Below are 14,223 nucleotides of genomic sequence, written 5' to 3'. Positions count from 1 at the left end.
GGCTGGCAGGGCTTCAGATCAGGGCACAGCTCTTGAGGCAGCAGGACTCCGTGACATCTGATTATAAATACAGGGCCCATCCATTCACTTCTCCCTGCCACCCCCTTCACACTAGGCACACAAGTAATTTGTAAGGCCCTTTCTTCCTGGAATGGAAGTGAACGTTTCACATACATCTCCTTTCTCTGCCCCTCACATAATATCTTTTTCACATGAGCTAAAACCACGTGCATATGCACAACACTCTCAATTTTCCAAAAACAGGTGATTGATTCACAGGGAGACTCAACTGGCCAATATTTCACCTCAGGCACGTGCTAACATCCCTGCCTTCTGTGGCCTTCCTGGTTTGTCATAGTCAACCCACCAGACAGAGGAAGGGGAGTCTGTCAAGACAAAAATATATTAATGTCTTTCCAGGCCAAATGGGATGGCACTGGATTGCTGGCTGGTTGGCAGGATTTGTTTGGGAGACAGGAGTCCAGCCACCTTGCTGGGGGGCAGAAAACTGTGTGTGTTGCACTATGTGGCCTCTGCCCAGCTCTGTGGACAAGTGGGGCCTCTGACACCAGGCTCCCGGGGGCTAACTCGGGATGGGGGTAGACTCTGCAGAGGGGAAGTGGTGGCGGCTATCACCCAAAGGTGCAGTGGGGTCCCAGGCATTGGGACCAGGGAGAAGAGCTCTTCCAGAAGAAGCAGGTAAAGATGACTGGACTCCAGTGTGGGAGGAGGGCTCAGGGACATCTTACTGGGTTTGGAGAAGCGGGCGATTGGCAGAAGCAGCTGGAATGAGGAAAGAGGACAGCTGGCACCACAGACAGAACTAGAGGCCTGACTCTTGGTTGTTGGCTTCAGTTTATCCAGGGAAAGAATGGGGCAGGGGTGGGGATGGAGGGAAAAGGAGGCCCCCCTTCTAACCCAGGAGTGGTAGAGTCTGGCTTCCTGCAGCAGTTACTTAAAGACTGCAATTTCAGCAGGACCAGCTTTGGCGGGAATCAGCAGATGCATCTGGCTCTTGTTAGGGACAGGCTGAGGTGGGGTGGGGGGAGTCTAAAAATATCAGAGGTAGAGCTTGCCACCCAGCGTGAATTCGGGCTGGTAACCTGATACCCATGGTGGGGGCTGGTGCTGGTGCCCATATGACGCTGTTCTGTACCAGAGTCACTTGTGGGATCTCCCAGGCAGCTAAGCCTTAGGTGGATGCCTGGAAGGGGTAAGAGCTCTCTGCATTCGGGGAAGCTATGGGCTAAGATCAGAGGATTTCAGGGACCTAACAGCCTTAGAACATCCCATGGTGACAGCTAAGAACACTCAGAGGGTTGAAGTGACTTGTCTGAAGTCATCCAGCAAGTTGGCTGCAGGTTCATCTCTATGTACCAATATAGAAAGATCTGTAAAAATATGGTTGAATTTTTTAAAAAGAGCAAGTAGTAAAGCAATATGTGGGAAAATATGCTATTTATAGAGCAACAAACAAATATTAGCAATATTTTGTATGTACTCCTGCAATTCATATGTATTACATGTATACAGTGAAAAATGTCTGGGAGAATGTATCAGAAGAGATTGATGTGGCTGCCTCTGGTGAAGGAGAGAGGAAGAAGCTGGCACGGAAGGAATGGGCAAAGGGACTCTGGTGACATCTGTAACAGAGAGAATATATTCATGAGTTACTTGTGTACCTGAAGTTCAGTAATAACAATGGGCATTCTGCAGGTTTGAGAGTGGGGAGCTTTAGAAGATGAGTTGCATGGTGGAGACTCTGTGGACAGAGTCTTGGCAGGGCTGTGCAGTAATCCAGGGCCAAGTAATGGGGCCTTAAATCCGGGGGTGCCATCCAGTCTCATGGAACATTGCCCTCAGAACATCACACTGTGGATGCCCCGTGGGTGTAATGGATTTCCCACCTGGATGCTGTTGGTAGACAGGGGGTGGTCTGGAGAAGATGCAGCAACAGTGAGGACAGCTGGGGTGGGTTAGTAGCGCCATCATGAGATCCCCAGCAAGGTGTCCAGGAGACCACTGGGAATGGGAGTCTGGAGCTTTGAAGAGAACTTACAGAGACATAAAGACCTGGGCTGGTTGGTATTTGAGAGTAGGAAAGATCGACTTAGATTTTGCCAGTGTTATCAGTAGCAGTGAAAGTGATTACCATTGCTATTATTACAGCATTTATAGGATGCAAAGCAGTTTACTGGGCCACCTGCTTTACTTCCTTTATCTCATTTAAAGTGAGTAACAGCCCTGGCTGGGTGGCTGCATGGGTTAGAGTGTTGTCCCGTAGTACACTAAAAAGTTCTGGACTCCATTTCCAGTCAGGGCACATGCCTAGGTTGCGGGTTCCATCCCTGGTCGGGGCGCGTATGGGAGGTAACCAATCGATGTTTCTCTCTCCTTTCCTCTCTCTCTAAACTCAATAAACATATCCTCTGGGGAGGAGGAATTAAAATGAGTAACAACCCTCTAGGTAGGGACTCCTATTATCCCTGTTCTATAGATGAAAAAAATGGAGTCTTAAAAATGTTGCTTAAACAAACACACAATGACTATGTTGGGATTTGAATCCAAGCCCTGTGGACCCCACAGACCCTGCTCCATTTCATGTATTCCTGTCACACCCTTCTCTTTAAGAACAGACCTCTGTGTTCACCTCCTGAAGCAATCATGGTCCTTTGGGCCGAGAAAGTTCCTTTGCTGCAGATGTCCTGGTGAGTGTCCTGGAGTTTAGCGTTCTTCTTCCAGAGTCAGCCACCGCAGCCCTGGAGTTCCTCTCAATTGACTGGGCGCAGGGAGCAGACCCACACACCTACCCTACCCTGGCCAAAGCTATCTTGTTTCTCTTCTATTTCAGGCCTGTGTGGAATGGGGGAAGGCATTCTGGGAATACCGCTTTAGATGGGAACCCCCTGCCTAAACGGTATCCAATTCTATTATCTCTGATGGTCTTTGCTTAAGAGAGGCGAGAGTTGCTGGGTGCAGGGACCCGTCTGTGGTGTTCCCCAGGGAGGGTATCTCCAACATCCAGCACAAAGCTAAGTGTGCAGCAAGTGCTCAATAAATCTCTGTTACATGAATGACTGAGAGAAGGAGTCATCCTGCGGTCTTAGCTGCTTCCTGCTTTTCGGCCAACCCCAGTGAGGAGCCAGCTGGAGGCTGCAGGGCGTGGGGAGGGGAGGGAGGTGGGGAAGGGTTTGGGGACCTGGAGAGAAAATTGGGACTGTGAGAAATAATCGGGATGGGGCGGCTGCACCCTCTCCCTCCTGCCTTTGTCCGTGCCTGGTGCCACATCAGGCCCAAGTGGTATATGGTCAGCGTCCATTTATATCCGGATGACATGGGGTCACATTCTTCTAGGGCCAGAGCCCTAAGAGGCTTAATCTCTGACACACCCACAGATGCACACTCACAGGCATTTAGAGATGATTTCTATAGCATACAGGCAATGCTTAAAACTGTAACACACTCATATTTATTTTAAGGTATATTACTAAAACCTCGATCCCTTGTCAAGTGATACTGATTTTTCATTTATGGAATAGTACACATTTTAAAATTAATTGAGTTAAGCTAATGTGTTTTAAAGGCAATTCTGGGTAATGAATAGTACAGCTGGCACACAGACAGGCCGAACTGACAGTGGTGGTGGTGGTGACACTGTTGGTGTCCAACCCAGATCCCTTTAATGGATAATGGGCCCATCTCCCACCCCCACCACCAGCTATAGTGAGTGTTGGCTGCCAAGGACACACGGCTTCTCCAGAGAATTTAAAGAAGATCTTCATCCAGATATGTCTGGGAAGTTATGCCCTGCCCTCACCCCCAAGAACGAGAGGCCGCTGAGCCCTTCTCTCTGGCCCTCTCACCGGAGATTCTTCCAGTTTTCACCCACATCTGGGGCTTCCTGCTGAGGCCTGCAGTGGGGAGCAGAGCCCCTGAAAGGTTACCACCAGGTGCCAGGCACTGTGCTGAGCATCAGGGACACAGCAGTGACCTAACAGACAATCCCCATCCGCAGGGAGCTCCAGTCTAGAGAGATGAGACCAAAAACAAGTGAATACAGATGATGTTCAGTGACATGAAGAAAATAAAATGGGAGTCACTTAGATTGGATGGCCTGGGGAGGCTTTAAGGAGGGGACTTTGGAGTTGAGGCTGAACAAAGAGAAGGAGCCAGATACCCCAGCACCCCAAGATCTAAGATCTTTCTAGAAAGGGGAAACGACTCATGTGAACATCCTGTTGCTCTGAGTGGGAAGCAAGCTGGGTCCAATGGGGAGAAGAAGGGAGCACTGACTAAGGTTTGGAGTACTAACCCATCCCTGAGAGATTTGGGGGAACTCTATGAGGGCCAGGACGGGGCGGTCCATGTCCCCATGTCCTCAAGTAGCACCTACTGTATACTCTCTATACTCAGGACAGATTGCTGGGAAAGGGGGCCACATATTCTAACATCTTGGAAAGTGAGGGGCTGGCTCAGTCCCAGGCCTTGGGTCTGTTGAGGGTGTGGCCTGAAGATGTCTGTCCTCTGGGCCCGGTGAGGGCTGGGAAGCCTCCTCCCTCAGAACAGCTCAAGGCCCGACCACCTAGTCTGCGGTTTTTACCCCCCTCCACCCGCCCACCGCCTTTCACACCAGGGGCTGCAAAGTGCTCTGAGGTGTCTTTATGGTGTCAGATCCAAGGCGGGGTGTTGAAATACCAGCCCCCAGTAAACTCACAGCTCCCTCATTTTATTTTTTTAAATGAGGTTTTTACAGTGTACAATTCAGTGTATTTTAGTATAGCCACAGATATGGGCAACCATCACCACAGTTGATTCGGGAACATTTTTGTCACCTCACAAAGAAACCCTGTGCCCCTTAGATATCATCCCCCTATTTTCCCACCCCCCTCACCCCTAGTCAACCACTAATCTTTCTGTCTCTGTAGATTTGCCTATTCTGAACATTTTATATAACAGAATTATACATTATGTGGCCTTTTGAGTCTAGCTTCTTTAACTTTGTGTGATACCTTAATTTGTTGTAGCACGTATCTATCAGTATTTTATTCCTTTTTATGATCTAACCATACCCTACTGCATGGATATAACCCATTTTGTTTATCGACTCCTGAGCTGATGGACATGTGGGTGGCTTCCACCTTTTGGCTATTGTAAAAAATGCTGCTATAAACTTCCATGCAAGTTTTTGTTGGACCCGGGTTTTCTTTCCTCTTGGGTACATACCTAGAAGTGGAATTGCTGGGTCACGTGGTAACTCTATGCTGAACTGCTTGAGGAACTGCCAGACTGTTTTCCACAGGGCTGCACTGTTTTACTTCCCCACCAGCAGTGCATGCGCATTCCAGTTTCTTTGTTTTAATTCAATGCCCAGTCCTGTCCTGGTTTCCTAAGAAGTGTCCACTGGTGGAATTCCTATAGGTCTGGAGCAGCTCCTGGGTTCAGGGCTCCTGGGTCTAATCAAGGCCCAACTAAAGGCCCTGGGACAGGCTGGGTCCAGCTGAGTATGCTGGGGGGTGGTATGGAAGGGAGGAAAGGCACATACTCTGTGGTTCCTTGGGTGGGGACAGGATTAGAAGCAATGGATACTACAGGGTGGGAGTCATGATGCTGGAGTGATTTCAGGTGGCACTGGGCAGAACATTAAATGACATTATTTCACTCAGGGAGAATGTGCTTACTTTTTTTTTTTTTAATCCTCATGGGAGGACATATTTATTGATTTTAGAAAGAGAGGAGAAGAGAGAGAGAAACCTCAGTTGGTTGCATCCTGTTCGTGCCCCAACCTAGGATCGAACCCAGACCCCAGGCATACCAGTGTGCCCTGAACGGGAATTGAACCAGCAACCTTTTGGTGTACAGGCACAACGTTCCAACTGAGCCACCTGGTCAGGGTATGGTTCCCTTTTTAATTGCCTTTGAACTTTCTGATTCCATCAAAGGGAAACTCTTAGTTGCTGCTAAACTCTTGATGCCTCTTTGACTCTAGTTTATGTTCTTTCACCTGACGGGGCAGGTCTTCAGCTTGATCCTTTGGCAGGCCACAACAATGAACCAGAACTTGTGAACTTTTGGGAGTGGGGGGAGGGGTTCTTTATTTTATAGTGTATTTGTGTGGCAAGTGATGAGGAGTTTCTGTTTACAGGGAGCCAGACTTCTTTTTAAAACACATGTATTTCTGTTGGACAGTGGGTTTATTTAAAGACAAAGATGAAGTAAAACCCTGCAGTGGTACTTCAAGAAGGTAGTAAGCAAATGACTGAAGTTTAGAAAGCCTTGTTCTCAAGTTTAGGACCCCAAAACCAGATGTAGTGTTAGGGAGGGCAAGGTCCCAAGTCCTGGGGCACATACAGATGGAAACTGGAGGCAATGAAAATAACCCAGGAGGAGGCTGTGGGCAGGGGTGGTTCTGCCTGATCACACAGTGCGTTTCAGCTGAGGCCGCATGAGTTCACAGTTCTTGTTGTGTGGGGTCAGTTTCCCAGTTCCAAGGCTGGACAGTGTCATAGCTGCAGATGCAATGTCAGCAGGGGTGCCCCAGTTGGAAAGGGGAGGTGTTAGGACTGCCTTTCTTTCTAGAAGGCCTCTGGGCATGCCAATGAGGAAATGTTATGCTGTGGTTCCAAGTTCATTGGGATGGCTCCCCAGCTGGCTCAGCATCTGCCTTGGTGGTGAGTGTTTCATGGAAGGAATCTCTTCCTGTCAGCTCCACTAAGTCCTCAGTTAAGGGGCGCGACCTACCTGTTCTCAGATTAGGGAGTTTGTGTGAGCTGGGTATCCTGATGGAGAGGTGCTATGTAAGGCAGAGTTCTCTAAGAAACAGAACCAATAGGATGTGTATTTTAAAGAGAGATTTAGTTTAAGGAATTCGCTCACACAATTATGGAGGCTGGCAAGTCCAAAATCTGCCAGGTAGGCTGGCGAGACCTAAGGAAGGGCGAATATTGCAATTTGAAGGGGAAAAGTCAGACTTTTTGTTCTATTCAGGCCTTCACCTGATTGAAAGAGGCCCACCCACACTATGGAGGACAATCTGCTTTTCTCAAAGCCCACTGATCTGAATGCTGGTCTCATCCAAAACACATTCTCATGGAAACATGGTGGCCCAGCCAAGCTGACGCATTAAATTAATGATCACAGATGCTTTAGGTGGAGCAGACACACACCATTAAACAAAATAGAATATTTTAAATATTCCCTTTTAAATTCCCTTCTAGCCCTCCAAGGAGAAAATCTCAGTTTTGTGCAAATGTGTCTTTAAAACTTCTCAAACATGAGTGACATCCGGTTTCAGCAAAGAGAGAGAAAGCTGGCTTGGACCCACAGCTTTCAGCAGCAGCAGTTTCCAGCCAGAATCTAATAACATTGTTTCGTTTTCATTGTATTTCTCTTCCCCAGCACCACCTATTTATGGCAGGCAACCTGACTTTCCATTTCAGTTGTGATATAAGGATTCCTTTTATAAAGATGTGAGTTTAAAAAGTAAGTTACTAGTGATACAGGTGGTACCCAGGCAGACCTGAAATTCTGAAGGTGGTGCAGGAATGACTGATTTGGAAAACATTGGAAACACTGATCTAAGCATAGTGGGGATGGTGCCTGAAATATCCCCCAATTGTCCACGCAGCTCGAGCTTCCTAGTGTCTGATTGGACTTCTTCCCTGCTTGGAGACAGCTCTGGTGGTTCATTTCCACTAGGTGGCTTCCCCCTGAGAGTGGTGGCGGTGGACAGGAGGAGAGAGAGCCGGCTCTTAGGGAGGAGAAGGGACTGCAGGTGGCAGTTCTGAGAAACTCCTTTGCTGGGATTCTGGCCATGATTGGTGCATGTATAGCGCTTGTTATATGCAGATGCTGCTCTAAGCTTATTCACTTTATTATTACCCAACAGTCCTAGGAGGTAGGTGTACCATTGCCATCCCCATTTTACAGATGAGGAAACTGAGGCAATGAGTGGTAAAGCTGCTAGGTCACAGTCCAGTCTGGCTCTATCTGAGCTCGTACCACGTTTTCCTCACATTACTTCCTGTTGATCTTCTCCATCTCGTCTCTTCCTGTGTGAATTTACACAGAGGTGGAGACCTGGCTTTCTGGTCTGGAGGCTTCTTGGGACTGGCTGAGCTGTAGGCAGAGATTCTCAGCCCCTAACTTGCTGGTAAAATTGATCTGTAGCAATGATTTTCAACCGGTGTGCCAAGAGAATTTTTAAAACATGCAATACCTAACTATTTAGTCAGGGGCACTGACCTCTTTTCCTTTACATTGTTGACAGCCAAGATAACAGTAGCCATCTAGTGTGAATGAATCAGAATTATACCTTTTCTTTGTCAGATTGGCAAAAAGATATTTCTTTGTGTGCAGAATTTGAGTAATTAGTTCATGTGTGCCATGAGATGAGAAAGGTTAAAAATTGCTGATCTGTAGGAAGGACAGTTCTTGTCACTCAGGCTGTTAAAGTGAGTGCCACTGGCGTCCTGAAGATTTGCTGAAAGCCACTGACACAAGGTGCTCTGTGAAGGAAAGAATATTCCTAACCCAGTGGCTGTGAGGATGGGAGCACCCCGAGTGTGACACCCGCTTCACCCTGAGCCCCCTAATCCGAATCCACCTCACCCTCACGCGGACATGTGTGCCTGCAGGTGCACTACCCACCCTCTCTGGGCTGGGGTGTGGGTTTGCTGGGCAGCATAATTACAGGGCGCTCCATGGATGCCAGGAGCCAGCAGGGAGCTTTTTAATTGAGGGGGTCAGGCAGCAGTCATTGGCAGGATGGTGGTTATTAGCTCTTCTGGAAGAGCTGCCCAAACTAGCAGACATTCACCAAGTATGTGCTGAGTAACCTTGGGCACTGGGGTATGAAGATGAATAAGATGTGGTTTCTGTGCTTGAGGAACTCTGAGTCTCATAAAGCAGTGTTTCCCCTGTATCAGTTTGCACTTGCTGTGTAACAAACCACCCTGCAATGCAGTGGCTTACAGCAGAAAACAATTATTTAGTTCATGATTCTGCAGGCGGGCAAAATGGGCTTGAGTCACTGGGGGGCTGGCTGATTTAGGGTGGTCGTGGCTGGAAAGGCTCATCTCTACTCCAAGGAGACTCCAGCCCTTCAGGAGCAGCCGGGGTTCAGTGGATGGGGAAATGCATCCCACCTCTGAACAGGAGGATTTGATTTGTTAAAACTTTATTAAAACCCTTTGTGCTTATAAACCTGAGGGATATCGAACTGTATTTTTTTCTTATATTTTTCTTGCCTGCTTTTGAGATCAGGATATTGCAGGCCTCATAGAATGAGTTGGGAGGTATTCTTTCCTCTTCAATCTTCTGGGAGAGTTTATGTGGAATTGGTAGTATTCTTCCCTAAATGTGTGGCAGAGTTCACCAGTGAAGGCTTCTGGACCCAGCATTTTCTCTTTGGGGAGGAATTCCAGGCTCTTGATAAATATTTCTTCCTTCTTTTGCTGCCAGACTTGAAAGGAAAGTCTAACTCCATTTCTTGACTTCTTAGCCCTTTTGCTCCTTGAAACCTGGCTCCTTCAGTCATTCATTCAACACACATTTATTGAGCACTGTCTGTAAACTAGGCATTGTCATCAGTGCTGGGAGTACCATCCTGTAAACATGTGCCAGGGCCCTCACACCAGCAGGAGAACTAACAATACCCAAGTAAACAGCTACAATACAATCATCAGTCACAAGGAGAAAAATAAAGCACTTTCCTTTAATTCACTAAAATTATTACCAAGCTTGCCAATGAGCTCATTTTCCATCATGATGTTTTTTTCTCCCTCGTCTCTCCTCGCTCATCTTCTGGGCCCCCCCACCCACCCTAGGTTTTCTCCCCAAGCTGTCCCCACATTTCTGTCTACTTTGTTGCCCCCCAACCCTTGCTGTCTTCTCCTCTCTGCCAGCACTTTCTCCTTGGGTAATATTTCATGTCTACCAGTGGCTTTGTTTCTTATCCACACCCATGACACTGGATTTCTGTTCCCAGCTCCTGTTTTCTCCCAAGCGACAGTCCCACCCATATTTCCAACTGCCTGACACTTTCCATCATTGTTAACCAGACATTTCTAAAAGGAAATGAACTGTTTTCCTCATCCTTCAAATGCTCCCCCTGCTCCAATCCAAGTGCATTAAGTGGAACCAGTGTCCACTCTGGCACAAGCTGATGGCCCCAGAATCCTTTGCTGCATCCCTTAGCTCATCAGGTCCTGTAGGTTCTGCTAAAGAACTCCTGATCTCTCGCTTCTGCCCACATCCCTGTTCCTGCCTCAGCCAAAACCCTCATCATTTCTTACCAGGGCTGCTCCAACAGCTCTCCCAATTCGCCACCTTCTAATCCTTCCACCTGACTGTGGAATGTTTTTCTTGTAGACATGGATCTTGTTACTTCCCTCCCTGAAAGCCTTCCCCATCTCCCACTGCGTCCAGGATAATACTCAGACTCCCAAGGCCCATTAAGTTCTGGCCCCGCGTAGATTCTGGCACAGCCCTGGACCCTGCCCAGCACACAGCCTACTCACACTTGTAATGCTTTACACCCTGTCCCCTCAGCCCTGCCTGGCCCATCCTCTGACAGCCAGCTCAGATGTCGCTTCCTTTGGGAAGACTCTGAAACTGTTCTCACCCCAACATAGGGCTAGTCACACCTTCCTCTGTGTTCTCACAGCACACACGTCATCACATCGTGTTTATTTATTGGTACATGCTTGTTCCTCTTGCACCTGGGAGCTCTCAAGGGACACGGAGCCTGCCTTACTCATCCGTGTATCACCAGGGCCTGATACATGGTCAGCACTCAGTGAATGCTCATTGAGTGAATAATTGCTCCGCTTGAAAATAATGAAGGCTGGGGTCTGAGCCCTGGTTCCCCACCTGGTAACTGAACGATGTGGCCAAACCCCTTAATTTTAATTTGTCACCTGCAAAGTGCATCATAGTCCTTGCCTATCCTATAACAGGGCTGTCACCTCGCTGATAGGTGTTTGCACTCAGTGAAGGGAGGTGATTTCAGGACTCATGGGTGACTTTGTGTTCTCTGTTTCCTTTGTCCCCAGCCTGCTTAACAAAGTGTATCCCACTTGGTAGGACTTGGAGTAATGACACTTATCGATGACTAGCATCTGAAGCCACATGTGGCCCCAGGACTTTGGACTGATTGCCTGATCAGTCCTCAAAGTAACAGCACCCTAAAAGGGAAGAGAAATTGAGATTTAGTCTGAGCAACATGGTGGTTTCTATGGTGCCTGATTGCCCCTGATTGGGGTTCAAATCCCAGCTGTAGCCTTTATTAGCTGTGTGGCCTTGGGGAAGTTGCCTAACCTCTCTAAACCTTATTTTCTTTACCTGTAAAATGAGGCTAATTATAACAGCAATAGCATATTGTTTTTCTGAGGAATGAGTAAGTTAATACACGTAGAGAGCTTAAAACAGTTCCTGGCACATGCTAGGCAATAAATGTTGGCTGTCATTATTGTTGATACTGTGGCTATTATTTCAGTGGGCTGAAAGACCCAGGGCTGAGCAGGCAGAATCATCCTCTGTGGCTTCTGTCCTGAACCACTGCCAAATCCCAGTGTCCTGCCTCTTGTCATTTCTGGCTGGAGCCAGGTATTGTCTTTGTGCCCAGAAGCTCCAGCCACAGTGAGCACAAGGCTGGCCAACCCAGGGCAAAGGGGCTTCTGCGATCCCCAGGACATCTTGGACGCCTGGATATTTTGGGCTGGCTGCTGCCTAGATACCAGGTCAGGAGGCTGAGCTGACCTCTGCCTTCCTGAAAACACAGGCCAAAGCTGCTGTCCCCTCGAAGTACTGTGGGCGGTGGGAGGGACGTAGCTCCCAGCCAGCCTGCGATTGAACTGCCAGCTCCAGAGTGTGCCTGGGAATCTCTTTGGCAGTGTGGCCTGGGCAACCTCTTCCCAGCTGGCCTTCCCCAGGATCAGAGACCAGAGCTTCCCGGGCCTTTGGAACCAGGGAGCTGTGGGTGGAGCACTTCTGGGTTGGGGGAAATGGCTCAGATCTCCAGATGCTAAACATCTCAGGTCTGTTTTGAAAGACTCCACACCTCAGGATTGTCCTCTTGCATACAATTCTGGGAAAAGGCTCCAACTCAGGCTGAGAATGGGGCTGTGGTGTAGACTTAGGAAGAACTCCCGAGGGTGGGAATAGAATTGGGTGGGCTGAGTGGTCATCTTAACATCATGTTCTCTCTCCGAGGCAAGGCAGCTCTTGTTCCCTTGTACAAATAGGAGCCTGTGCCAGAGTAGCTTCCTTTTAGCAACAGCAGGCTGGGGTTGAGCTGCCTGCAGTAGAGATTTGTATTTTTATGAAGGGACTAGTGGAAGGGACCCTTACACTGTCAATGGCAGGCTCATGGCCTTCTCTCCACCTGTAAGATACTGATGGTGACGTTGCACCATCAACAGTAAATCAAATGTTGCTTCTGTGGAGTGGGGGGCCAGTGAGTCACCAGCAGGACTTCCTTCATACCCAGGGTTTGATGTGCAGTGCACACACACATACACACATTTCAAGCAAACATCGGACCAAGGCATAGCAGAACAGCACCTCTACTTAGAAGACAGTGAGGATATGGCAGTTCTTCATGTATCCTGGTTGCTGTCTGAGGTCTAGATGGACATGTTTGGGCAGTACCATCTCTCATCCCGTTAGCCAGCACTTTAGAGCTTGAAATTTACTGAACAACAAATACTCCCTTCTGTGTGCAGACTTTCCATGGCCTCACCTACACCTCCCAGTGCCTCTCCTCCTCCTCCTGACCCCTCCTCCCAGTTCCCATGCCCAGAGAAAGCAGAAGCCCATTTGCTTCTCTTCCTATTCTGGTTTCTGATTCTTTTTCACTTTAAGAAAAAAATTTAATCATAAGTTCTAATATCCTGTGTTCTCTGTTATTTTCTGTGGTTGTTGTATGGGTATTTAAAGAAGGGAGAGATTCTAGGTCTTCACTCTAAAGATACTTTTCCATGGTTCCTCCAATGCCCCTAAACCGAGGTTGAGGAGTCCAGGTATAGTGCTCTGCCAGATCCATCTGAGTTTCTGAGTGGAAGGCGGGCATGTTGTAATACATTTAGAAAACAGAATGTAGCCCATTCTGCCTTGTCAGGATGAATTCTTTTAGTGATGAAAGGTCCAAAATCCAAACCAATCTCAGAGTAGATTAATACAGACAACATGTGCTTCAGCTTGGCCAGTGAGCCAATCGGTTTTAAAAGGCAGGAAACTCTGCCCTGGCTGGGCAGCTTAGTTGGTTAGAATGTCGTCTCACTACACCAAGGTTTTGGGTTCAGTCCTTGGTCAGGGCACATACAAGAAGTGACCAATGAATGTGTAAATAAGTGGAATAACAATTTGATGCCTCTCTCTCTCTCTTTCCCCCTTCTCTCTCTAAAATCAATAAATAAACATTTTTAAAAAGGGCAGAAAACTCTATTTTTAGTACAAATGAAGACTAAAGCATCCTTTTCCATCAAGCCCTTTCTTAATTAGCCCAGTCATATCTCAGTTTCAGCTAATGGGCCAGTGTAGAGAGATGCTGCCTTCACAGATCTCTCCCGTCTGGTGAAAAGCATGAGGGAAGTCCTGCCAAAGGAATGGAAACAGAAATGATGCTGCCCATGCCCTCTTGCCTGGTTTTAATTAAGCTACCATGTGATTTTCATTAGGCCCTAAGCATGTGAGCAGAAAAGAGGGTCGTTGAAAAATGTCCTTGATTTGGAATTGGGAAACCATGGATTGGAGTCGTCCTAGCTCTGCGAACTTTGGAAAGTTACCTGAAGCCTTTGCAAGCCTCAGTATTTCATCTGTAAAAAGGGAATAGTATGCCTTGTTCTGCCAGCTTCACAGAGTTGATGTGAAGATCCAACACAAGACAGGCTGTGTAAATTGCTGCTTGACATTTAATCCGAAGGAGTCTTTTTTCATGTGAGGTGATCCTTCTGGGCATCCCCTCCCCAGGGATCTGCTTTATCTCCTTTATCTCTTGAGGTTATGCCAGCAACCTGTGTCCTGGCCACAGCTTGAGCAAATTTGCTACTGTTCCCTGGAGAATGCTTGTCTTACTTGTTCTGTGACAGCAGCAGCTGCTGAGGTTGCACTTGGCAGAGAGCAGAGGAGGATGGAGTTAGGGACTGGCTGGGTCAAGTACACTGCAAAAGATGAGCCTAACCACAAACTAGCAAGTGAAATTGTGTACTTGCTTTGCATCTGGGG

The sequence above is a fragment of the Phyllostomus hastatus genome, unplaced genomic scaffold (assembly GCF_019186645.2).
Source record: "Phyllostomus hastatus isolate PE091 unplaced genomic scaffold, TTU_PhHast_1.1 phas_contig_173, whole genome shotgun sequence".
Lineage (NCBI taxonomy): Eukaryota > Metazoa > Chordata > Mammalia > Chiroptera > Phyllostomidae > Phyllostomus > Phyllostomus hastatus.
The sequence above is the reverse complement of the archived record's forward strand: the minus strand, read 5'-3'. Positions refer to the sequence as shown.